This window comes from Lingula anatina, chromosome 4 (assembly GCF_051362555.1).
Source record: "Lingula anatina isolate TDL-2025a chromosome 4, LinAna3.0, whole genome shotgun sequence".
Classification (NCBI taxonomy): domain Eukaryota; kingdom Metazoa; phylum Brachiopoda; class Lingulata; order Lingulida; family Lingulidae; genus Lingula; species Lingula anatina.
Window position 1 is genome coordinate 15,497,277 of NC_141770.1, and position 27,819 is coordinate 15,525,095.

At 36.4% G+C, this 27,819-nt stretch overlaps 2 long non-coding RNA genes across 10 annotated transcripts in view; one reads left to right on the top strand and one right to left on the bottom strand.

The window, feature by feature from the left end:
* Positions 1-82: 82 nt before the first annotated feature.
* The window catches only part of LOC106165260 (uncharacterized), a 95,644-nt gene continuing 67,907 nt past the window's right edge, over positions 83-27,819 (top strand). The window contains exons 1-2 of one of the 9 annotated variants that reach the window (XR_015333767.1): positions 83-301; positions 25,564-25,659. This is a non-coding gene — a long non-coding RNA (uncharacterized LOC106165260). Of the gene's footprint in view, positions 302-23,733; positions 24,665-25,563; positions 25,660-27,819 lie in introns of those variants that run through there. The other 8 variants (XR_015333765.1, XR_015333773.1, XR_015333772.1 and 5 more) reach the window with 8 other exon arrangements.
* On the bottom strand, positions 13,760-27,557 carry LOC147762352 (uncharacterized). The gene is made up of 2 exons (XR_015333777.1): positions 27,124-27,557; positions 13,760-14,093 (listed from the first exon to the last, which is right to left on the bottom strand). It is a non-coding gene; the product is annotated as an uncharacterized LOC147762352 (long non-coding RNA).

Consider the following 27,819-nt stretch of genomic DNA (forward strand, 5'->3'; position numbering starts at 1 on the left):
AGGGGTCATCATTTCTCCCTGTTATCTGCAAGCACGAGGAATCTGTGTATGAAAAGTCACGCAAAATAAATACCATTCTGTTTTGGATAAGTTTCCAGAACCACAAAGTCCCACTGTAAACAATTCTCCGGTACCGCTCGGTTCCAGGGTTCGTTTTATAAGGAAAAGGGAAATTTGCTTGATATGAATTATGAGTTAGTCTCCAAAGGTTTTCCCCTCAAACAGACAGTGAGAAAGACGGAGAGAGTCTAATTTTAATCCGGCATCTTTTCCGAAAGCGATACAGGGGACCTCTGTTCAGGTATGTAAACCGTTGTCTGAACATATGTTAATTGTCATCAGGTCTGCTTCCACCCTAGCCAATTGATATTCAAACATGGGATGAGACAAGCCAATGAAAACTGGACATGACTTCGGTTGTTTCACACGCGATCCTACAATCCAATGAAAAAAGGAAATAGTAGAGCTTGTTTAACGGGACATTGGGCACATCAATGAAAAATAGGTAATTTGGAATCGTTCCGAGGTTTGCAAACATTATCGGTTGCACAAAGGTTTAAGAAATATGGTGTTTTTTGTGTCTGCATTTCGTTTTCATCACGTACGTCTCTTTTTTGTACATCCCAACATGCAATGGTATCGTCTTATTCTTTTACTTCTTAGATAAAAGAAATAGTCGCATAAAGATCTTCCCATATTTAAATACTTTACAAGTATGGAATATTTGCAAATAATTATTCTTAAATGTTTACACAGTTTTGAAAAATTCACTTCAATTCAGATCACTTAGTGTTTGAATAAACGGACGATTGAAATAAAATATGTCAAATATTTGCGAAATCTTTTAGGTTTATATGTTGTAATGATATAGAAACAAAATTACTGCATAGATTCTCAAGATTAGATAAAGAAAAAACGATAGTCGCCCTGTTTACCCAAATGCTCCTACAATACACTTGACTACAGAGCATTAGAAATCCAAGTCTTGTAATATCAAAAATTTGATATTATATGACAAAATTAGCACTAAGAATATAAATCAATACTAATTGTTAATATGCATTGATAAATAATAATAATAATAATAATAATAATAATAATAATAATAATGCATGACGGCAAATCATGTGTTAGTCAAAAACGGTATTGTTTTATGAGTTTTGTGGCGAAGGTGGATGTAAATGTTTAACTTTCCCCCAAAAACATAAATAAACAAATAAAGAAAGAAAGAAATTAAATAAATAAATAAATAAATAAATAAATACAAGATAGCAGGCCATGTATGAAACTGAGACACAAAACCCACGGTGGCGCTTTGTTTTACATAATTCGCCGTCTGTTTCAGTTTCGAATTTAATTCAGCGCAGCGAAAGTGATTTCCGATGCAGCTCTTGATAAAAGCAATCAAATCAACATCACTTACAGAACATCAAATCAGAATCTACAGCTCATCTTCAATGTCGAACTAATATGAAATTTCCAAATGGAACAGGAACTTATTAGCCACGTATTCAATCTATAAAGTGACAGTTTGCCGATGGGAAATTGACGTTCTATCTTAGAGCATCAATATCAGGATAATAATCGCTAAGACGCATTAGTCTCATCTTCCTGTGTCTTTTTGTCGTAAATTGACTGGAAAACTGAAAAGAACTTAAGAAGAACTCTTGGTTTTTTTCCGTCAGCGCGCGGTTTAACATCATGTTACGAGAGTGCGCTATTCTTTTTCGAAACTTCGGTCCGCTCTGTTTGGGTTAGTAAATCTAAACAAATCATGTAATGCTTTTTTAACATTGCTCATATGTGAGGACCGGGAAATTTAGCTGTCTGATGTTTTCTCATTATCTTAAAGTCTTCTGCCCTCTCCGTGAATGCTATTCCATTCTCCAAAGAATAGAACGCAGAACAAAACGTACATGTACATTTTTGTTGTTTTCCAGTCTTGTAGAGTCGGTTTCAATCAAGCCTTCAACTTATATATTGTCACATATTGCAATTGCAAAATGAATGTTCCATATTATTTTGTCAAGCTCTTTGAATCTGACGTATTTTTTCTTACATCAAACAACTTAGATTTTTCTCTTTTTCTTCTTCTTCTTACGCACAATCACCGCAAAATTCATTTACTTTTCATTTATTTACAGTCGGAAGACTGGCTTGATTAAATAGGGACCCTTTTTGATAAAATTTGAATGATCATTTTGATCATTTCCTTTCTTTGTTAATTCAACGAGACAATGTAACATAAGAATACCCTGGAAAAAAAGAATGTAAACGAAGATGATGAAACAAAAAATAGTAACTGAAATGATATCCCGAAGGCGAAGGACGTGAAAATATAGGTTATGAAATAAAAAGGAAGTGACAAAGACATTTGTTATTTGGTTTAATATACCCAAAGGAAAAGACATTTCAGATTTCTCCTTCAATCTAGGTTACTTGTACTACATAAGGCGACAGTAAAGGAGGCAATGGACGTTTTTTGTTTTTTTGTTTTTGTCTTCTAAAGACGCTTACCTGAAGCTTACAATTTCTTGTATCTAGTAATCAGGAGGATTACAACGACAATCGTAACCCTTTATCTGACATTCGTTTACATATTCATTTCAGGTCTTTCTGTTCATGTATGGTTGTCTCTCTTCTTGTGGAAGAAGGACCGCTAATGGCAAAAGCCTTCACGACCGGTCGTTAGGACCACATCTCGTACTACTAAATAAAAAAGACATAAGGGGACATGTTTTAGCAAATAAAGAGGGTTTTGTGATCAGTTGCCATTGTTTGACTAAAATATGCTATATTTTGACATCTTTAACCTCTTTAGCTGTAAATAAAAATAATAAAAAAATCCAAATACCAATGATGTAGTATCGCCGAAATGCAAAATATGATCTGGCAAACGGACATTGTTTTAATTTTTCATTAAAATAGTCGACACGAAACATGAAGGTAAAATTAAATAAGGCTCGATTGAAAAAAATCTGTTTTATGAGTATTCAAAGCCGTTTAAAATAAGCTCTCAGAATTATATTCATAAATTTAGGATGACAATTTGAAAATTAACACTAAGAAAATGATGACCAAATTTGCAGATTGCGCAAAATCAAATAAGCTTGAAAACCTTCTTAAGGTGATTGAAACTATAAGCTGCAGTCAAACTATGTTTGAACGCATTTTTGCGTTCGACGAAGTGTTCATTTAAACCATATTGTCTTCTTTTTTGATTATATATTTTTTTCTAACGCACTATACTATAAAAACATTAGTACTAATACCACGTCTTTGGCCACCAAGTGGCATTATTTTAAAGCCATCATTACCCGAAGAGTGTTTTCTTCAGCCGGGTCAAAATAATATCCTCCAACTTTTTCCGCCTGACTTTCTAATAACAGAGAGAGGAAGCGCAAGGATGGAAAAGAGATAAAAGAGAAACAGATTGTCACAACCCATTAGGCCTTTCTGAAAGTCAATATCCGATCTGATTTTTAAAGATCATCTCACCGAACGCTTGATTAACTGACTAAATGTCATTTTGTTTTCTGATATGATATTAGAAAAAAATGGTGATCTGACAAACGGTGGGATATTTTTCTCCGTAGTCGGAGACTTAAGCTTGTAAACAGAACTGGTTGGCTTGTAAAATTTGTCCCCATATTTTAGTGATTTGTCTTCATAACGAAGGTCACACAAAGAAACTTTTATCTCGGGAAACAGTTCCAAAGCAGTCATGTCGTGCTGTAGGAATATTGTCACTGCCCTTTTTTATCGCCAATCTACGTCAAGATGTTAATGTCTGAAGGACAAAATGTCCATATGAAGACTTACATGTATAAAGAGAGTAGAAAGATAGATTTTTGATAGCTACAAGGCAAAAATAGTAAAGGCAACAGCAAAGTATATCGTAAGAGAAAACTCGGATCTTTTGCGCAGTATAAACGCTCTGAAGCTGATTGCCTTTGCCTGCCCCTAACTGTACACATTTAAGCAAAAGCGCGCGAGCGATCGTTTGCGTGTGTGCGCAATGACGTGTTCACGCGATTCGTGACACCCCCCCCCCCCCCCTTACGACCGTGCATCGCTTTGGCCAAGTCTTTCACTTCAGCTTAAAACTGGCGTGCGCGTTCCCACTCAAGTGCAAGATTTCAAGCGCGAACAAGCTTTCAATGACAAACGATTATTAGGCTTTATCAGGAAGTCAGATCTTTTCTTCTCGGGATGCGAATCAGAAGATAAAAAGGAGGCCTTCATCTAAGTTAGCGCGATCCCAGCGATAGGAAGAAAGAGATTTTAGTTCTAAGAGGTATCGGGTATCCAGAGCTCTTCCTCGCGTCACTCCGAATCAACGCCCCTTCGATTTTTCTTGCCCACTCGGAAGGATGTTTAATCTACATTTGACAGATTAAAAGCTTAATGCACACTGAAAATTACCATAAGTAAATTTCGTTTATTGTGTAATTGTGCTTTAATTATGCTGCTGCGAAAATTGATAGAAATTCTATCTTGTTTATCCATCAACCCGTTTAAGAAGGGAACAAGATCGACAACGGCGACAAGGCCACCACAGCAGCTCGTATTGCTAGGGACTCGGAGGTTAGAAGCGTTTGGGGTGCTGTTGTATATTGTCGATTAACTAAGCCTCTGAATAACCTGTGCGTTCATTTATTCATCTTTTACATGATTTGAATGAAACATTTTATCATACGATGTCTGTGCAAAAGGTACTATTAATTACAGTGAGGATAACGAGATTGAAAAGATACTGTTCATGTGAACGGGTGAATAAATTAACAGAAAGATTTTACAAAGGATTTTTTTCAGTTAAAAATATAAAAGCACTGGTATACGGTGACTGAAATTTGAAATCTTGCACAGTTGCATCCCTCGGGTAGTAAATTTGTTTAAAAAAGGAAATGAATGGCGTTTCTTACACCTCTCTCTCTCTCATCACGAATATAACACGAGAAGGTATATCAGCTTCATTATCATCGACAGTATCTATCTTTAAATAATTTTGATAAAAATTAGCTACTTCACATACACGAAGAAAAGAGAGAAGCGAGCGCGCTTTATTCTGTTTACGACGGAATCAAAGTTCGGAGCCTCCTAATTTTTGCCAAAGAATAAAACTGTTTCTTTCTTTCTTTCTCTCTCTATCCTTTCATTTTTCACCCCGTACATCAACCCTCTTCATACTTCATTAAAAATTGCAACACGACTAACAACACTTAAAAGGCAATAATTGTGATTGCGGTTCATTTGTTCGACAGAGTAATAAAAGGAAAATGGCTTATAAATGCCTTGATATTAAGTACTCATTTAGCCTTGTGCCGACGCAAGAAATCGTTTTTGCATCTGCCATATCGACTTGTAAAGCCTGAACCGTTTCCCATGTTTCTGCCGGTTTGGATTGGGTCACTACACGACGTTGGCGTCGAGGCAACATCTCTCCATGCCAGCTTGAATTTCTTGAGTCTACACAACTAGTTTTGTCAATAATTCTGTTTTCAAACATTTCACATACTCAATGAAACGTGTTGTTAATGCCATTTATAGTTATATACAGGCGGATCGTACATTTTCTAAGTCGGGTAACATCGGTTTAACATCGGTTTTCTTCACATACTCCATACTGTTACATATAGATTTATCTCACAAAGCCGGGTACATTACCAGGAAAATACCCGCTACCTAGGGCGGTGTACTTTGTTTCTGCATAGATTTCTGGTACTTGTCTTCTCATCTGATGAAAGCGAGAGAGAAAGAGAGAGCGGCGGAGAGAGAGGGAGAAATAGTGTGTGTGTGTGTGTGTGTGTGTGTGTGTGTGTGTGTGTGTGTGTGAGAGAGAGAGAGAGAGAGGGAGAGGGAGAAAAGAGAGGGAGAGGGAAAAATAGTGTGTGTGTGTGTGTGTGTGTGTGTGTGTGTGTGTGTGAGAGAGAGAGAGAGAGAGAGAGAGAGAGAGAGAGAGAGTAAAAAGTAAATTCACAATCAATCCACAGTGGGGTTACCATTGCGCTCCGTCAGTCCGGGAGACTAGCAGTAGATGTTAATGTCTGCCTTTGGGGGGATTAAAACTATGACATCGAGAGAGAAAAATAATCGAATGGACAGTGTACAGGAACATGTCGAGAAGGAGAAGCGTGACACGCGGACATGTGTCGCCATATGGTGCAGGCTGCTTGCCAAATGTTTTAACACGCACAAGGGGAAATGAATACGGGCATTTAACTCTCGGTCTCTCCGACTTAAAAGGCCAATAATAGTTGTATTGATCCGTGGATTAATAGTTACTTCTAAGTATCCTTTTTGTGGTGCAGTGCAGTGGGACCAGGAAATAAATTTTGTGTTTAACTCACTGGGGAATTCGTTTTCATTTTTATAATATTCATTTTGCACAAGAACCTACTCGTCTTTGCGGATAAAATGTTTTCTTAACTCCACACAATGGAGGGATGGTTTTCGGTTGATAATTTTCCTGGCGACAACTGCCCTGTACAACCAACTCCTCAGCGAAAATGACAAATGCATTTTAAATTAATCACACTTAAGAAATTGATCGTGAAACAAATCTTCAACCAAAGATTTATTGTGTGTCTTCACAGCAAAGCAAGTATTTTCTCTTTCTTTTTTTAGAGGGGAGGGGGGGGGGGGGGGGGGGGGGCACGTCTGACCAAATTCTTTCGGTGAAACAAATTTAGCAAATTTACGTTTTCATTAAAAGCGAGACGCATTTCAGGAATTTTTTAAATAAATCGATAGAGCTGGATTAAGAAAAAAGTAACGAGAACAAAATTGAAGTAACAACTTAATTGGAAAAAGAGAAAATTTAATCGTATTGTGGCAAAGCAAAAATGTTAACCAAACACCAAATGTGCGGAGCAAAAAGTACTAGATAAATAATATTTTTTTTTAATCGGGTAAGAGGAAAAAGAAGCACGTGCAATTGGCTTTGTTCGGTAAACCAATCACTTCGATTTGGGGTATTGTCTTTTTCCGTAATAATCACGATTGATTGAAAGATGTCGCTCATTTTACATAAAACATAGTCAACGTTTTTTTAAACATTAAAATGAATTAAACAAATAAAGACGGCTATTAAAAGGACAATAAGAAATCCAAATTGCTTTTTATTGATTGCAAATTAAATCTTTTATTGCACATGTCACAAACATCTCATTTCTTCAGTAAAACACTGACAAGACAACTTGCTCAAGCTAAATTACATCGCCAGTACGAAATGTTGCAATGGTAACATCAACCATGGAAATTTTTTAACATTTCGGTTTCCTTCAAAAAAAAAAATCATGGTTTTTCGGTGCACTTCTGAATGAACCCGTTATATTGCCGCAAGCCCCAGCGTACTATGACTACACCTAAAAACTAGAAGAAAAAAGAAATAGAAGAATTGGTAAGAATTCCACACTGTATTTTGTGAAACTTGACCAGCTTCTCTATCTCTATGCATTTTGCTTGAATTCAAGTAGAATCCACCACCGATTTTGAGTTGCTAGGAACAATGGTCACCACGGCTGCCTGGCGCGTCCAGCGGATGGTAAATCAAACAACCCATCACTGTGCCCTCGTCGCACTGATACAGTAAATGTAATTTTCATGTTCTTAGAGTCTGATGTCAGAAGAGCCGATGGCACGGAAATCATCGAAGTATGCTATAGCGAAGTACGCAGTTGCGACCATTGAACGCTGTTTTATAGTACACAGCATTATCGTCTACGTAGAAAAAAATAATAAAGTCGAATATACAACTGAGATTATTAAAATTAATCCCAGGCAGGCATTTTTCTGAAGAGAAATACACACGATTAAATGTTTTACACAGACTTAGTTGAACATTTGCTTATTTATCAAACACTGTCGAAATATATTTCACTGATTCTCGAGCACGCAATGAAAAATCCGTAATTAGTTTTGCAGAAATATTTGTAGTTGTTTGCCTAACTTTGCTTATTTTATCATATGTTGATACATGTATATCTTCAACTTAAACGAGCTGTTAGCCTATCAAATATAATAGATCTGAGATATATGCCAATGGTATTGGTACTTTACAATTGATAATACAATTTAAGGACAACGGAATATTTGTAGATCACATTCTTTAACAAAAACATTCTTTTCACACATGGAAATAAAACGTTTGAGCAGACGCTATATTTGTACACAAATTGAGCAGACGACAATCGTATACAATTAAAGCAGACGACCGCTCAATCGATTCCAATGTTAAGTGCATGCTTGATACTAAAAGCGCTCTAAAACATGATTGTAAATGAGAAACCCTCTTAAATGGGCCTGTTAATGAATTTTCCATTGTACTCCCATCAGCTTCGATTTGACGATTTACGCGAAGGGAAAATTTCCTTTTTCTTTTCTTCCTCTTGTCATCGTCTATTTATTTCTTTTTATCTCACGTCCTTTCTTCTTCAACATTAGCTTCATTCTCAAGGGACCTCGGGCTCCGATGAATTTAATACAGCTCCCGTAAACATCGCAGAAAAATATTTTTCTGGACGAAAAAATGTCAGGCCTATCAACACTAGCATTGCACAAAAAATATTAGACAACATTCAATCAAATGCTTAATGGAAAAAATTACTATCAAAGATCATGACATATGTGAAATTTTGAGCGTGTAAGTGAAAATGATATAAAAAGATTTCCATATCACTCTAGCTGGGAGACATACAATGAGCTCTAAGTTAAGTGTACTAGTCTAGGGTGTAATCAATATTTTCTTTATTCGTGTATTTTACCTTGTGGTTTTATAGATATATCATCTTCCATAACAGAACTTAATAGAATTTTGATTATTTCAACGTAAATTTGAAGAAAACAAATGCCGGAGATAGGCAACAATATATGTTCCATGGGGTCGTAATTTTCGAGGAAATGGTTGCCTTATTTTGTTGAATGCCGGGCAACATTTAGGACATAAGAGAACGTTCAATAAATATGAAAGTTAATGTCAACTTTATATTGAGAATGACTTAAGTGGTTCCTGGCACAGAAGTATAACACAGATATTATTTTATCACTCTATTTCCGAGTACTTTTATTGTGGTTCCTGGGTCAGGCATATTGATGTACATGTAGGTATGATTTTTATCTCTCTGTTTTGCGATACCCTTTTTCTATCTGTTGCTTAGGGTGTCCTGTTAATTCTTTACGGACAAATATATATTATTATCGATTTCATCATGTGTAAATTTGCAAAAATCAATTGGGAAAAAATGTATAGCATCATGTTTTGTACCATATACACTCATAAATGTTGATTTCAAACTGAAAGTATTTATTTCCTTTATTGGCATATGTGGTATCTTGTTTAATGCTAAAATTTACCGATACATTTTTGTCTCTTTAAAAAACAAATAAAGGTAGCTTTTCAGTCAACATTAAAACAAATAACAGAAATTTATTTCCGTTCTTCATTTTCAGTATAAAGCATTTAGTATTTATACTCGTAAATAGCCAATGTACATTTTCTTTTCTACACCCCCGCATTAAATTTCAGCATATAGATAATAAAAAGGTATAGGCCTTCATGCATTTATTCTCAAATTAAAATTTTTAAGGAAAAATGAAAATGTTAAAATCAACACAGAAAGAAGAAAAGAAAGGAAGGAAGGAAGAAGAAAGGATAAATGAAAGAAATATAAATATACGATACGAGGTACATGTAATTTGTAACTTACTCAGTTTTGTTATAAAATGTAACTGCCAGATTATGTGGACTTAAGATACATTAATTTCTTACATAGAATCTGTAAAGAGGGCGTGGTGTCGGCCCTAAAGTTTGAAAAACTTACCAAAATAAAAGAAAGAAGATTTTCAAAAAAAAAAAAAAAAAAAAAAAAAGAAAGAAAAAAGAAAAAGAAAAAAAAGGAAAATGAAAATGAAAAGAAAGGATAGAAAGAAAAAAAATAATCAATAAAGTTAACCTCAGAAATTTCACGAAAAAAATAAGTTGCTTCGCCCAAAATTTAAACCTAAATGACGCAGGATTACGTTTAGTTTACGAACATTCTTCATTTTTTTACTTTGTACGTACATACTTTTTGCCGATAAAAACAGCCCAGAAACTTAATCATTTCCAACTGAAAGGTGATTACTCGACTATGGTTCAACTAAACAGACAACACAGGTTGTCAGCTGTAAACAATTCCACGAAAGCAGGCAAAATTTCCAGAAACAAATGTCCATTCGTTTGCAAAGTGATCGATTAACATCGCACATGAATTTCGCCAAATTAGGCAACTCCTCCTAAAGCGCACCGTGTTTGATATCTCACAGTTCGGCAACAACTCCGCTCGCGCTACCGTTGAACTGACGAGAATAGTTATTTTGTAAGGCTACACCGTCATCTTGATTAGAGCCATACGCGTAGCTGAGGGAGCGTGAGGTTCGTTCTAGACGCGTAATTGCTCGTTGAATTTTGAATCAATTGAAACAGCTTAATTTTGAATGTAACGCTGCACTCGCACCTGCTCTATGACCCCTAGGTTAATGGTGTTGAGCAAACCTAACCAGAAATAGTCGAAGTCGGTGTGTTCTTGGGTAAGATAGACTGACCGCGTTGAACTCACTAGATCACGGCTGATTAGCAAGGGCAGACTGTTCTTTTTAGGGACATAATCTCTCTTTCTCCTCTCGCCGCGATGTTACTCACACAGACTGAGGACTGAGTTGAGACCAAAGTCAATGTGTTGTACATGTGTACATATTTCATTATTGAAGATGCAGCAATGATTTATAGTCTGGCGTATTTATCAAACTTTCTTTTTGCTTAATCAAATATATTATCCTCTTGTTGTCTTTTATACTTTAAGTTTTTAAGATGATTAGATCATATGTTTAATAAATAATAATCTCTTTCTATAACTCTCTCTCTCTCTCTCTGTCTGATTTTCCCATTTTTGAAAATATCATGAGGTCTTCCGGGAAAAGAACCGTCTACTAGTCAGGTTGAACTCTCAATGTGTTGTTTATCCCTGCCCGGAGTAAGAAGGTTGGGTCACCGCTGGCCCGAGGGGACGAAGTGACCGATAGTGACCTTATGACACCTGGTAAAAATTACTAGAAACCACAGTGGTAGTGAGTGGTAGTGACGTCGTTCTCAATCCTCGACCCGAAAATTTCAGGACGAAGGCTCGTTTTTGAACATAAACATAACAAGAATTGAGAATATTTACGCAAGGAACAAAAAAATCCCATTTTTGAAAAAAGTTCCGCTATAAAATTATCAACAAGATTTTTCATCTACAGCCCAGTACACTTTCCCTCACAATTTTAATTTTCATCTACATTTTTTCCGGCTATGAATTGAAAATGAATAAATCAGGCAATCCTTTTATTTTATAATCACTAAATCAAAACTCAAAATGGGATGAAAAAAGAACATGAATATTTTGTCGTAAAAGAGCGACATATTATGCCAAAACTGCATAAAATACAGTTTCATTTCTAAGAATTACACCTCCCAGTAGCTTTCATTTTTCTTCCCTTATGTCAGTAGGTGAGAATGAAGAAGATAAATGACTAACTAAGGAGCACTTCGCAAGAAAAAACAACCTGCTATCCATGCAACCACCGTTTGATTAATTGTCTTAATCCCCATCTGCTTTTTCTACTCTATCTTCTATCAATTTAAACATTCATTACGACGATCTTAATACGTGTCCTTTATACGCACTAGGTCATCCGCCCTCCTTTTCCACTTTGATGTGAGCGTTGTAATGGCTATCATTATTATATAATGTATTTATTTCCCAGAAATTTAAATGAAATAAAACTGAATGTGCATCGTTGAGTGAAATGAGGTTTTACACTAAAATCGACATTCCCCTTCGTATTTATTGACTTCACTGTGTGGTTGTCGCTGGAAAAACTATTACTAGTTCCAGGGCAAGAGGGTGTCTCACGTCAACAACGGCGGTCAAGTGGTTTTACCGAGAGCTTGTGGTCAAGATTTGATTTCACCATTGCAAGGCTTTATGTTTAAGAGATTATTGATAATAAATGAGAATTCCCCAGGTAAAGAGAAAATAGTTCTTTTCCAAGTGTGATTTTGACCAGGTTTGGCCCTTTGTTCAGTTGATTAAAATTGTAAATAGATTACAAGAAGACAAGAAGATTGCTTTGTGAAATAACGGCAATTTAATTTAAATATAAAAATGAGGAGCATTTAATTAAGTTTTGATACAATACCTTCTTCAATGATAACACTTTCCTGAGGGGAGTTTTTAGCTTTTTTTTTTTTTTTTTTTGGGGGGGGGGGGGGGGGGGAGGGGAGTTATTAGCACTTTATTTCAGCGAGAAAGCAAATATTGGATGGCAAACTATTTCAAAATTTTTAATTAAAAGTTGACAAAAGATATTAATCACCATTTGGGATTTTCGTGGCTGTTCAATTTGCTAAATTAATTCCGTGTTCTATTATCTAGATTTTCTTTTGATGGAAGAGGAATAATACACAACTTTTTTATTTTGATGACACTGTTTTCACAATCGATAGAGAAAAATGAAATTGCAAATTCAGCCGTTTTATATCAATTAGAATCCGCAGTCTTGATAATTACAAAACAGATCTTCACACATGTTACTTCGATAGGAAACGCGTCGCCCTTGTGCTCACTATAAAATTGAAAAACACGAAACAATCTTACAAATATATCAAAATCCACCGACATTATTGTGACGTTTGAAAACAATAAAAGAATGTTGAATCTAATTATTAATTACGTAGACCTTTTTGATATAAGCTATATTTTTTTCTTATATTCATTTTTGAAGAAAAAAAATTAAACAAAATCAATAAAACTAGAAAAGCACCCCAGGAAAAAATCCCTTTGGCGAATGTTTAATCGCTGTCAAAAATATACCAAAATATTTCACAACGCCGATAGATTTCTTTAATCCTTCCGTTCCCTTCTCGACACGCCGTAATGAACTAAAAAGAAAAAAATCACGCCAAAGAATTGGATTAGCAACCCTGTAAGCGAATGGAATGCTTTGATCTAGCAAGTTTGTTAATCAAACGCCGATGAAGGCGTTAACATGGAAGGAGCCGAGTAATGGTGTAAATTGATTGCTTTTATGTCTTGTTTTGCGTAAAACACTTCTAATTACACGGGGTAAGTACACGGGGAGGCCGGCAAAAATCGATGTCTCGTCATGTCCGCGGCATACTGATTAGGCTCAGCGATGAGAAGAGTAAAGAGAAGTGATGGATGGGTCTGACAAGGGTCCTTAGCGCTTTTCTTCATGTATTTTTCTACCCTCTACACCGAGATCGCTCCTCATAAATTCTCCAACTCAATGCTCTGGAAGAATTTCAGCACGCATTTTTCTGCTCTCCGCACTAGTGTAATTCTTGTCGACTTTTTCTACCCTCAACAGTGGCATTATTTTACATGATTTTTGCTATCCTCAACACTAATATTATATTCCATTTTATTTTGTAGTTATATTATTTGTTTTTTTTTCTTTACTGTTCCCCGATGTTATATTACATTAATTTCCACAGTCTCAGTGGTGTTAGGTTTTCACGTAATTGCTAAGTTTTCACGAAATGTCTCACTTTGGGCACCGATATTTTTGTGAACTTTGCAACCATTCACACTTGGTTTATTTTCCTTAAATATTTTTACAGTGTTGACTTGGACCTTCTTTTCTATTTCTCTCCAATCACTTCCCTTCAGTAAACGTGATATTGATGAGGTTTCTGACAGCGCGTACGGATACCATATGACAAAATTGTTCTACTATTTTAATATTTAGCACAGAGGTGGGCCTTTGGACAAATCAAAACATTGAAATAACTCAAATTGTTACCTTTAAAATTTTTGCGAAGAGTGAAACGGATGTCAAAAACGCTTATTACAATTTACCGTTTATTGTTTTTACGAACAAAAACTGTGTCACAATCTGATTGTTTCAGCATCTGTGGTCCACACAAGAAACTCAACTTTGATGTCAAAATCTTGTAAATGTCACTCTTCCATCAGCCTCTTTGTTTCAGATATTGAGTATATGCAGCGAAATGGCGTTGTAAGGCCCCCTGTACTATGGGTAGAAGGAAGCTGCAAAGAATAAAGTAAAATGAATAAAATAAGAGAAAATAAAATAATAAATGCAGAAATAATGAAATACAATGAAATTGATAAATGTTCACACTAGAAGTTTTATGGAAAAGCGCGACATGTGCCGCCGGTAGAGAAAAAAAAATCAAAGGATGCAAAGAAGTAAAATAAATCCTTAAAAATGCCCAAAAAAGAAAAAAAAAACAGTTTTCTCTGTGAAGAGGATACCGCAACCGTGTGTCATTAAAAAAACGCGTCCGTCCCCCGCGCCGCCCCCCTCTCCGCTTCTTACACCGAGGGTTTCATGTCTCCCTAATTGTAGAGTAAACTGGGCGGGCGGGTTGCCGGGGAAAGGCAGACAGTGCAAATTTACCCATAGGTTTAACAGCCATCGGTGCTGTTGACAGTCTGCATTATAGCGTTGTTTTAACCCGGCGCGGGGAAGGTGAAAGCCTTGACAACACGACTCCAAACACGAGTTCTATTACCCCCGTGCCGTGACTCTCCGCTGGTCAGCCTTTGTTTTAAATCGAATTAATAACCGTGTTTTACATGCTTTGGTCAAGACTTTGGAGTGTTTAAAGCTTTCAGTTAAGTTAACCAGCAAACGGGTGAACTCAGTGCTTTCCTGTCCTCTGCCTTTTCTTTGAAGGCTTGTTCCGTTGAGATCTATTCTGAGACAAAAGGTGAAAATCGAATATATATTTTTGTCTGTGATAGCCATAACAGCAATATCTCTATGTTCCTGTTTACTGTGTTGCTACATGTATATATTAAATTATTACTTTCTCAGTGAGCAATTGAACAATTGGCTGTTAGACACTTTCAGAATGTCTTACTTGTATACTGAATCAAGAGGATCGATAAAACTAGTTCATTTCGTCAGCTAATAAATTTTTATTTTATTTTTTGTCATTTTGACATCAATTAAACGGTGGTTATCTAGTCCTTTACCCCTGGATTGACCACTGTCAAATTAAACGCATCGAAACAAACGCAATATTCTTATTACCCGATCCCGATAAAATACCAGCTATTATGGAGGTAAAGTACTAAAGGTGATCAAATTTTAGTTACCTAATGTTTGAATATTTATATCAAAACTTATAATGATATGATAATCATGAAAGATAAAAGAAAAATATTTCAAATATCGCCAAAAATGTGCACTCATTCGTTCAAAGGTATATATCCACCATCATTATTCAAGATTATTTTTTTCTAAAATTCAGTTCATTTGCAATTTTGGGATTCCCCTTTTTAACATCCACCTCAACTCACCAATAAAAAGTTTCAATGTATTCGCATTTTGCTCAAAACAGCGACTTAAAATATAAAATGTAGCAACTAATAATGAATTTTCAGGAGGTATAAATGACCATTAGTCTTTTTGTGATCAGTGGATGTTTTAAAATCAACCCGTATAATTTCTGTGTATATTGATAATGTGTTTGTGTGCTTCCCACTTAGAGCTACATAAGTTTTTTCAGTTAACACCAAAACTAAAATGCTCTCAAGCTGACTAGTGGCGTTTTCTTTTGCCACTGTTTTACCAAAGCCATGTGAGCCCTTTTTAGAGGGGAAATTAAGGTTTACACCACCCCCACCCTCTCACAAACACACACATACACCTCAACTTGCCCCCCCGTCTCTCAGGCCCTCTCTTACGGCCCCTGATGTGAATCAATTTTCCGTAATTAATCTTCCGATTATCACCATTTCAAAAACGTTCAGCAGACGACATGATGGTGTTTTGGTCCAAACGTGTCACCCCGATAAACTTTGTTTAGCTTCTTATGACAGGTTTGCAATTGTCACCCCGCTGATGTCGCCGTTTGTCACACGCCTCGTCGTAGTCGGTGACACCGTGCCCAACCTCCCTCAATGTACATACAGAATCATTCACGACACTAGTAAATATATGTAAATGTATGTTCGCACATCGTAGTCAAATAGCGTTTGTTTGTTCACCTTATGTTGCTAGCATTTAATTTCACGGAACATGCCTTTGTTTAACATGAATAAAAATTGATTAACATGAAACTGAAGAGGTTGAAGCCATCAAGCTCGCAAGCATATAGATTCGACGTGACGAGAAGAACAAATATACTGTCTAAAATCTTGCCATCGGAAAATCAGACATGTACGATGAACATGTGCAAGTATTAAATAACATCGATAATCAATGATAATTCAATTAGCTTATTACATCTTCACACTTGCGCGCTCGCGCCTTTGCACGTGTGAGCGCGCACATGCTTGCGTTTCTCTTCCCAGAAGACCGTTTCTTCGTCTTATTTTTGCCATGACCAAAGTGCAAATGGAGATTAATTCATTATCAGTAATTTCGTTTGAAGTCACCGTTCTACAAACGCTTTCTTGTCAATTGAAGATGACCCTGTGACCTCGGCGTTAACGCTATCACTCCGCAAATCAATTCTATTAACTAGCTTCAAGTCCTAGGTACATAATAGGGGTTTCAAGAGGATTGGTGTGTTTGTCTGGCTGTGCCAATTCGTGTACCGTTTAATCGTCGTCGTTGTTGTGTTTTGACGATGTGACGCTACTAGTATTCATTTATATACAGTTCGAATTCTAAATTTCCCCATCGATAGGTATTAACCAGTTGGTTTGTCAGTGTTGCTTGTTTAAGTGCTAAAACTGTCATCAAAGATGTCCATTCTTCTCATTTTTATCTAATCATTTTTTCGCCGATGCTGCATTGAAATGCAAGAAAGGCCAAATCTGCACTGCACAAAGAAATATATGTACCAGTGGTTACATAGCTTCTTTAGCTGGGGGAAATTGAAGTATAGTCACTCCTAATTTCAGAGTTTGGCTTTAAACTCCAATTTTATTAAACACAAATCACTTGCGGATTCTACAAGTGTACCGTCAAGTTATTAGAGACGCTAGCAACCTGCCTTAATCCGGGGATAACACACGTGGGAACCGTGAAACCTGTTATTAATAGGTGTCATAATTGAGAGATCAATTTGACAAAGCTCCACTCCAATATATATCAGCCTCTGGCGAAAATTGGCCAGGAATTAAACTGATACTCAATAGGATTATTACCCCACTGTTTTGTATGTGGCAGACTGTTTTCTCCTCTTTAAGACTAATGTTAATTATAGAGTAAATATCTTTAGATTTTATGGACTCTCAACTTGTTTCTCGTCACACAGGGAACTGACAGATGCACATTCCTGCGTGGAAGGCTAAAGTTTTATCTTAACAGGATTAATTCTTTTTCTGTAAGTTGACGCACATTTTCTTTATGTCGCCATGCAATGGATCTTTAAATTTGTTATTTGCGACGACAACATCCCGGAATGTACTTTTCATGTCAAATGAGTTTCAGTTTATGCATGCTTTATGACAGCAGACGAACCGAAGTAACACGAAGGTCTAGAGGACTGTTGATGTTTTTTTTTATTTCTGGCGTTCAATACCCGATTAAAGCGTCGATTATGTCGGCTACTTTCTTAATTAATGTCTTATTTATCACTTTTGTGCAAGGCCTGCAAAATTCGAAGATAAATGCTCAAATATATCTTTTTTTCTAATTTTCTCTTCCTCTGTGAGTCTCAACTGGCTACAGTAATGACCCGAGGCCAGATTTTGACGTATAAACTTCTTAAAATGACTCGTACGCAAGCAATTCCGACTGTCTTGACTGACGTGCAATGAGATTGAAAATAATTGACAGTAAATCCCCGGCACAAATTTACGTTATTTGCACAAATTCTCGCCGAGCTGCCGATCAATTGTCTCCTTATTGAACAGGCTTTGTGTCCGAGTTATGGAATCACCACGAAACATGTGTGAGGCTTGTAGCGCAAAACCAATACAACGACAATACACTGAGACGGCTGTTTGAAAAACACAGCGTTTGCAATGTTTAAAGATGCTTTATGCGCGGATTAATCGACGCCGGATCAGAAGCAAATGTAGTAATTTGAAACAAATACGTTGATCGGTACAATGGCCGAGGTCAACGCGGACTAACCTCGACCATTGTCCCTGACTTAATGTGACATTCGTACGGGTTTTAACTTCGTTTACTAATGGTTCGTTTTCTGTTTGTGTACAAATTGTGTCGTAGACTTTTAAACTTGGCCTCGGGGGAGGACGACTGTCAACCAGAACCACGTAGTAGAGAAGTGACTTTCTTTGATAAAAACTTTGGTCTTTTCCAAAGGACCGAGGATCTGCTTGCCACGATGACCACTTCACAGAGAGTGGTGACTCCATTTAATGAAATGTTATGCTATGAACTGGGAGGGGGGGGGGTTCTGCATTTTTAGGCTGAGAAAGGAAGGACGTGTAACAATACAGGGTTTAAGGACACTGAGCATTTGGGCATTTTGCAAACCGCATTAATTTTTGTTTCGACAGTTGGAACCTTCATAAAATGGAGACTGCAGTTGCATCGTTTTAAATCGTCTCCACGATAAGGTTTCAGCCAGGTTGTTGTATGAAACCATAATCTAAATTGAGATTTTTCAATATTAGTCAGATTGGGCTTGTTGAAGGAACCTGCACCTTTCTTATCCTGCCTTCGAGCTGTCCATGTCATCCCTGAGAGCCGTACACGAGAACGATTATGAAAGATCGAATCGTGTTACCCTGACAACAGTAAGGTTTACACCGTACCAAACAAGTGTGTTAACAGGGTGGTATAATCAACCAGGCGTGGCTGGGGCCAATTTTTAACAAGGCATTAAAATACCAAAGATTAAACTGAACTACGCTAGTTTTATGAAGAATTTTTCTTGCCTAGTTGCTCCCTCTCTCTCTCTTTCTCTCTCTCTCTCTCTCTCTCTCTCTCTCTCTCTCTCTCAAAAGATCGATAGTCAATGGCACAAAAACATTGTACAAACCAATATTTCACTTCTGCTCATTGCTCATTTTAAAATGTCTTACCCCCGTTTTTTATCACCACAACAAACAAATATCTTGTCCCTGGCATAAAAGAAATTAATAATTTATTCAAACTAGTTAAAGCGAAGTATGATCAAATCAAAACACGATTATCAAAATTAATGCCTGGTAGCGTTCCGACTCGACTGTCTTCCCAGGGGCCAAAGGCAACATGAAAGTAACCGTGTTAAATTATTCGTTAAAATATCCCATTGTTTTCTTGGTTTTAATATTCAGGAACGCCAAGAGGTTGATGAACTGCACCATATGCTGTGAACGTGGGGGTTCTCGAAGATATTAGATTAATGGCGTTTAGTAAGTATTTTCCCTTTTGGAACTATGAAAACTGTTTTCCAGCGTGAATACGAGAGCACATTAAGAGTAGTGCCTCTAAGTGTGTGGCATTCTTACGTGTAACCGTAGCCATTTGTCACTGAGACTAACTTGGTAAAAGAGAGTCAGTTAATAACAAACATGGATTCCTACTGTTGTCATGACGGACAGTTAGAATCAAAAATCTAACTTTTTATTTTTATAGGAAATGTCATTGTATTTTTTAAAATCTCTAATTCCGTGGATGTAATTAATTTCTAAATGAATACTTGTTTGCAATCAAACTCGGACTAATTAACCGAAACAATTTACTTTTAACTGGCTGAGTTTTAATTTGACTAAGTTGCCGAATGCTATGCATACATTTAAAAGAACACAAATAAAGATTGTCCAGCAAAAACATGTGACACCACACCTCATTAACGGGCAGCTAAGGTAGGTAACAACAAAAATACGGAAAAACGATGAAAATATGAATATGAAACAGCGTTACCATGTCAATATATAATAACCTCGCTTATTCCGTCCCTCATAAAACAACGACCGATAGCTCGCCTCAAATTCCAAGACATAGCTGTTATCGTGTAAAATTGAAAAAAAGGAGAAAAAAAACACGTGCTGAAAAATACAGGTTGGTTTTTGAAACTGTGCATATTGATTTTTAAAACCGCTCCGTTTCATTTATGACCTTTCTGTACTCAAAGATGAAAGTGATTCCGTAAACCGCAGATACATTTAGAACGGTTGGGAGCAGACCTATAAGTCATCAAATAAAGTAGAATTTCGCACACTTTTTTGAAGATGAATCATTGAACTAATCAATTGCTTACATATAAATAGAACGCCTTTCAACACCAAAAGAGTGATATCAAACAAAGTTTGAGAAATATGTGCAAGTGAAAAAAATGCTTTGTTGCGAAATCATTATAAAACATAAATATGGTTTTGAGTTAAACGACAGTGGGGAAAACAACCAATGAGCGGTAAGAGCCACTTGTAATGTTACGCGTTTATGAATCATCCAGATACTGAATTTCATTTTTATGGTTAAGGCACTTGGAAACGAAGAGTCGGGCAGTTAGACGGTGGGGCGACGCCACGGCAGAGGGTGAGAAGGGTCAGCCTTCAACTTCGCAATTTTTGTCCAAAGTCTGATTTTTAAAAAATTATTTCTAGTGCGGAACAAGAGTTGAAACAGCAATAACTGCTGCTCCGCGCTGCGAACAAGAAAAGGGCCGAACGAAATGTGGTGTAGATCACGTAGTTACATATTCAAAATGGAAGTTTTATCAATATACGCGGCCTTATTCCATGTTGCGGTTGACGCTCTCATGTAATATTGGCACCGCGCACATTTTCAGGAGCTATTAAACTACACAAACATTGAAGAGGGCGGCAAAAGCTTGTCGCGCTTAGGACGCCTTCCATCTCGAAAGTTTTCTAAGATAAATTGTTTATCTAATACATAGAGTAAATTCCTGCGAGGTTACAGATGGTAAAAAAAACTTAGCATATGATTGAATGTATGATTTGTGGCTCTTTCCACAATATCTGATTTTAGATTTACAAACTACGAAAGCAGCACTTTTAGCAATTTATATTAATATTACACTAGTCTGATAAAATAAACCCATTTACAAAAAAGTTAAATCGATAAACAATCAAAAACTACATCATATTTGTTCAGCTATAGATAAGTGGATATTTATCTGGCAAGTTCATATGTTGTTGGAAACGAAATCACATTTTTATTATTACTTGGAGGTTCACCGTTACAAAAAGTGGATTTATGAAGTGCACGAATCTTTTACATTAAATTTTACATTTTTCTTAACAAAAGCAGTTTGTTAGATCAGATATATTTATCAGATACATGTACTGTAACAAATTTACCGAAATATTCCAAAAAGAGGGGTAATTCCTTACTGTTTGTAAGAGAATTAGAAATTGTTGGCAAACAGCGGAAGTTAGCTTTGGAAAAAAAGAGTGCAGTAAATGCCAAACTCTACGAATTATTCTTATATGAGCGATTTGAGGTTAGCTTAAAGAGATTTCCGACAAAGTTGAATATTTTTAAAGCAACTTAGTTTTGTAATCAATTCTTCTGTTGATCAACATTCGCCTTAAAAGCTATGGTACTACCATCTCGAAATCTATATCTTAAATTTTATTTATCATTCTTACCCGGCATTTAACTCTGCACACTTTTCAGAGATGTCACCAAGAGGAAAGAAAGTTTTATCAAACTTTTTATGACAGGAAGAACATGACAGGCTGCCACGAACAGTTTCCATACCAATGCACCGAGATTAATGTTGGGCAAAAAGAAAAAGCTAATCAAACTGTTTTCTGCCGTAAAAACATAGAAAGGGAGGCGCTGAACATTGGTTCGGTCTTGTATAGTATGCTGTGCCGTCCGGTCTGTTGTTTTATTTCTGAAATGACTGATTTTTATAGATCTATAAATGATTCTGCATGCTTGGCGATGGCAAAGAAAAGGGAGCAATTTTTCTTTATCCCCTATTTTAATTTAGTTTTACAGAAAAGAAAAAAAAGACCAGTTGCACGGGCGTGTGTGTGCGAGCATGTGTGTGTGTGTGTGTGTGTGTGTGTGTGTGTGTGTGTGTGAGAGAGAGAGAGAGAGAGAGAGAGAGAGAGAGAAGTGTTAATTCAACTTGTAGCATTTTGATATGCTATCAATCGAAAGTAAAGTTCTAAAAGTGATGATAGAAAGATTTTAACCTTTTCATACAGGAAATGTATATCGTCAATATATTTTCACTTGTTTAACAAACTTAACTCACTTACATAACAAAATTTAGACAAACAGCAAAAGTCCTCGTAAAATATCCGAAAAAAAACCCCCCTGATACATATACAGAAAACATCTCTTCTTAATATCTAATACTTTTTTCTAGGATTATTTAAGACGTTACAAATATATTTACAAATATTTTTACGTAGCTGATGTTATACAATACAATTTCTTCCCGTGGCTCGAACACTAAAAAGGCAGCGCAACTACAGCGCTACGAACAACTTTACATCAAAGAAAAACTGAAAAACACAAAAGTTCCTCGGCGTAAAAAAAAAAGTACACCAGTATAGGAAATGTCCAGATAACTATGAAAACAGTACAAAAAGCACCCAGAACACCTCGACTGGGGGCTATGTGATGTCCTGACAATGTCCGGGCCTGTAAAACAACCCAGTACATGTCTCTTTTTTCATAGACATGGTGGAATCCACTTGTATCAACACAGACTCCATGCTTCCGTGACGCCAGCACGAATAACGGTTTTCACAACGGCACAGACTCTTAACTTTCAGCAATGTTTGAACACTTTTTTCCAGTTCTCTTTCTAGTTCCTATCTTCGTTGGTTCTTTTAAGCAAACACTCCCCGACTGTGTGTATTACTGTGCATCTTATCAGGCCTTTTTTCCACGCTTTTTGTCTCTGATTTTACACTTCTTATATATTGGTGTTACTCTCTGAACGATGTTTCACTCGTATTTTTTTATTCAAAAGGTACAGTTTCTTTTTTCGAGAAGCCGCTTTTTGCATTGTTTCTACAAAAGCAAGCAATCACTTTATTCGTGTGAAATAAGGATATAAACGGGCACAAAACATATGTTGATAAATCTTCAAAATAAATTTAGAAAGAAAATTAATGCAAATATAAACGGAGTATTTTTATGAAGAGAACAGTAATTCAATATAAACTTAAAAGTGCGGCCCTTTCTTTACAATCTACAATAACAAACATTTCTACTAACCGCACTTTTCCGTTTGATCTTTTCAAAAAAGAAAAAAAGATGAAGAAATAAATAGTATAATAAATCCACTAACTGTCATGGTAAACTGAAACTGGTGGCAGTCATCAAAGATGTTGACATTACTCAAAATCTTCAGATTTTCTTTTTTCCTCCGTAATCCATGTTTTTCACCAAAATAGAAAAGTAAAACAAATATATCGTATATGTGTTATCCTGTGTATATGCATTTCCATTAATTGTCGTTTATGCGACTCATTTCTTTAAATCACTCACTGCCTGCAGATGGTGAAAAACTCATGTTGTTTATTTAGCAGAGATAGTTCTGATTTATTTATGTAATATTGCGCAACATTCTGTTCATTTAAAGCTATAATTATGCAGATGTATTCTACGAATGGAAAGCTTAGAATGCCATGTCATATTGCGATGAGACTATACGCACAAGTCACTGAAGATGATGGGGATCATTGAAGACTTTTGCAAAAAAAATCTCCATAAAATGTATTTTTGAAAATATGATACATATGGATATAATGTTTGCCTCGGATACTACTTGTTCCAATCACGGGATTTCGCCAAAAAAAAAAAAAAAAGACATAAAAGCAGACAATATTGAAGAGTTAGAAAAAGACGACGAAGCAACATTCGTATTTGACATTTTGATACAAACTGCACTGGAAAGCTCTCTGTCTTTACAGCAATTCTTTTTTATTTATTCGGGAAAGAGATCGGATTAATTTGTTTTCCTAGTTAAAAGTTATAACATTAGACCAATCAATGTAAGTGATGTTGGTGTGTTTGCATGTTGGGAAGACGAACTTTTGTGATAAAGTGCCTCTCCACTCACCTATATTGGAGAGTTCCTGTATAAAACAGGCAACGTGTATTGAAGAAAATTGCGGTTATTTTTCCTAATATAAAAAACTCATTGTTTGCGGAAGTTCAACTTCAATTGAAAGTGTCATAAGGTGTTCAGATAAGCAACAAGTGTCTAGCCAGCTGAAGGAGAGTACGGTCCGAACACAAAAAAGGAGGAACGCAGAGAAATTGCCTAATAAAAGAAGCGTAATATAAAACGACAGTTTATCTCCCTCATCGAGTGATTTAATGAAAACCTGCGCCGCTGGCTTTTGTGGTCGGCGATGAATTTTTGAGAAAATGTTGCCAGTAGAATAAAGGGAGATTGAGTTGATGAAATTTTTCCACGCAGGAGTTGGTCTCTAATATGGCCGCTCAGTGAGTGCACTTTTCTCTAGTTGGAATACAACTAAAAGGACTGACGTAACTTTATTTGGAAAATCTGTAATTAATGAGCGACTTTGGCAATGAATCAGAGAAAAGGATGGGCCGGGTAAACAAATTGACTGTTTGGCTTTCTGCAGGGATGACTGCTCGCAGAGGATAAACCTTGCTTCAGCGCTTCGAAATGGAAAAACCAACTTCTCTGGATACAGAACGTGAGAGTGTCAAATGGAGCAGAAAAAAATTATTTTTCCAAGGACAAAAATGCGCATTGTAGAAGTAATAAACACAGGTAAGGGAGTAAAACAGTCCCTGAGCTGATCCACATTAAGTAATACTATTTTCTCTTGTTAACTGCCAGTGGCGGTTGTTTCTCAGACTTCTGTGAGTCGTACAAGACGCTATCCAGGTTTTCACTGCTGCGATCATTGGCGTCTGTTGAATCCTCAGCTCAAAAAATACAACAGAGTAAGAAATCCCTTTGTGTTTATCCTCGATATATATAAGCATATTTACATTTTCGGTAAAGACAAGACTTTATCAGAGTATCAAAATAAGGCATGTTCATAAAATCCATCTTTATACAGACACGATTAATAAGCGTGTCAAACAACATAACTGGAAGGCAAATGAGCACTTGTCACATTCACGTAAATAAAAATGTCTGGGCTAGGTGTGAGGGACAAGCGAAGCGGAATTTCATTCGAAATCTGTTTCAGAACAATGTTGACAAAATATTCCGATGTTTCCCGCCTCAGGGAGAGGACTCCCCACGTGATCACGGACCTTTTGACATTAGATCCCCGTTCCCATGGTGACCGTGTTACCATAGATACATATGATGAAAAGTAGCAAATTTCAAAACAATAACTGATTGGAGGAGAGGGCGTTACATGCCCTAGGTGCTGTTTTCAATACGCAAAAGATCAAATGTGAAAAGAATGTAGTGATTCCACATTTTCAAAGGTGAAAAAAATGAATTAACTTAATAACATAAGGCATTTGATAAATTCGATTATTATGTTGTTTCTAATTCCATTGTTTCTAAAAACAAATTTTCGTTTTGATCCGTTTTGTTTATAGCATTGTTTATACTTTTCCACTTTAGTATGAAATTGGAATAGTATCGTAATTACTGCACGTTAAAAATCCCTTTCTCGGGTTTAATTTGAAATTGTCTTGTACTTTCAGAGGAGGACTGTATATGTCATATTGGTAAGCATAACGTCCGGATAATTTTCAACGCCGTAGCTCGGCGTCATCTGCCGCTGTGGGTCGCTGTAGGTCGTAAGTAGGCTAAGACTTTCACTTTATATTTGCCCTCTAGAAAATACTATTTGACTATCAAATGAAAACTGTGCCGGCAATTTAATTAGAAAACAATTACCATGCATATGTATAGGTAATAGAGTACAGTTGGATAATTAGTATGAGGCGTCGATGATATATTAAATGAACTGCAATCTACCCCTCTGTTTATTTGTGTTGACTGTTGCAAAGCAGGTGTTTTAGCAGTTACAAGTTGTTGCAAGTATACAGTGTTGGGGGTGGGGGGGGGTGGGGGTGAAGCTTGTTGTACATATAGGCAAGGGAGAGTAATAATAAGAATATGTATAACACACACGTGCTGATTTTTTACTATCTTAAGAAGTTGTTAAACCATAGTGCATTTCAATACAGAACTGTCAAAATAACTAGAGCAGCTCGCAATGGATAACTAAATAAGAGTAGGCCTGAAATGAAAACTAGAAAATTGAATTCAAGGGAAGATTTAAGTGGAATATAGATCTAAGAAATGCTTACAAATTTTAAAAATATTTAAGCAATGCTTGGTGTTTCATAAAAGTTCGTTTAAAATGTCTGTATAAGGTTTGATATCCTCTTCAGGGAGGCATTTTCGCTCACAGTTGGAAACGCTTAAAAAACAGTTGGTATTTTTCGACACAAAATGAGATGTTTTCATCATGTTTGACTGCAGGAGAAAAAACCAACAACGTATTAACATTTCTAAGAGTTTCAGCTTGTGTAAATAACGTGGAATGGAAAGGAAATTATTGCAAGAAATTCGAAGAGAATGATCGTTTTTCCGGTCGTCGACGGAAATGACCGAACACACACAGTGCTACCTCCACTGAAAGAAGAGTTCGTCACGGGTGATTTGATAACGCCCTGCCAAACGCCTAATGAAACGCTGAAATAAATATTGTACGACAAATGAGACCTCCAGAGTTAAACAACTGTATTGCACTTAAAACCTGATATGTCAATTAAAGCACAATCAAGTGTCTTTTAACAGCCAATGTGGCCAAAAGATCACCTTCCCCGAACCACCGCCAGTTTCTGTGTTCTGTTTAAATGTTCTCCGGTATCTTTTTTTTTTAGCTTTTTGTCGATTTTGAATTGATTTTACAGAAACACCAGGTGTTGTTGTGAATGTTTCTTAATGATGGTGAGATTATGTGAAAAAATGCCACAGCAAAAAAGAGTCAGCGTGAAGTACATGCTTCATGACTGCTGTTGATAATTTTGTGTGTGTGTGTGTGAGAGAGAGAGAGAGAGAGAGAGAGAGAGAGAGAGATAAAGAGAGTAGTAATATTCAACCATAACCACAATTTTCAATATATTTTTAAAAATCTCAACTTCCAGATCTTCCTCACAATTTAACCCAAATTCACGAGATAAATCATCAACATGAAGCGAAAGAAAAGAAGAGAGACTTTAAAGCGTCTATAGAAAGAAAAAGCAACTAACCTGACTTCCACAAAGGGTTTCTTCACATCCTGGCAGTAATCTCTTTGTTTGAAACATCTTTCACTTTATAAGGCTCCGTCAATATAAGAGCCTATTAGAATTATCTAAGAAGCGTGTGCCAGTTGGCAATGTTATGATCAAGCCAAGGAAAAAATCCACAGTTGAAAAGCCCATTTATTTTCAAAGGATAAATAAACTCTCTGAAATCTGCATTTACTTGAAATATTATGATAGATGCTACTTGTATTGCTGTTTCCACACCAAGAAGCTCTGTTTGCTCTGTTTGGCGGCTTAGCTGCAATGGCAAGAAGCGTGCATGTTTCTTCTTGTTTACTCCCAGACGTGTACGAGGCCTTATTATACAAAGCAACGATTCAACAAGACATCAAAAACAACGCCAACGATCCTTTTATTTCTATCCAGCAGTCCAAACAGAAGATGGTCTGATCTATATCAACTAGTGGCAAAGTTTACTTAGAGTTTAAACAATCGCGAAGTGGTACAAATATGACTTATGTCAAACGTCGGTTTGATATGCCGTGCATGTTGAGGATCAACTCGGAAAACACGGGGAACTTTGATACAGTTAGAGAATTTGTCAGTTGGGGGGGGGGGGGGGGAGGCTGAATAGAAATATCATTGGAATGAATTAATAAAATCAATAAACTGATTAAATCAAGAGCCTCATATAATTAT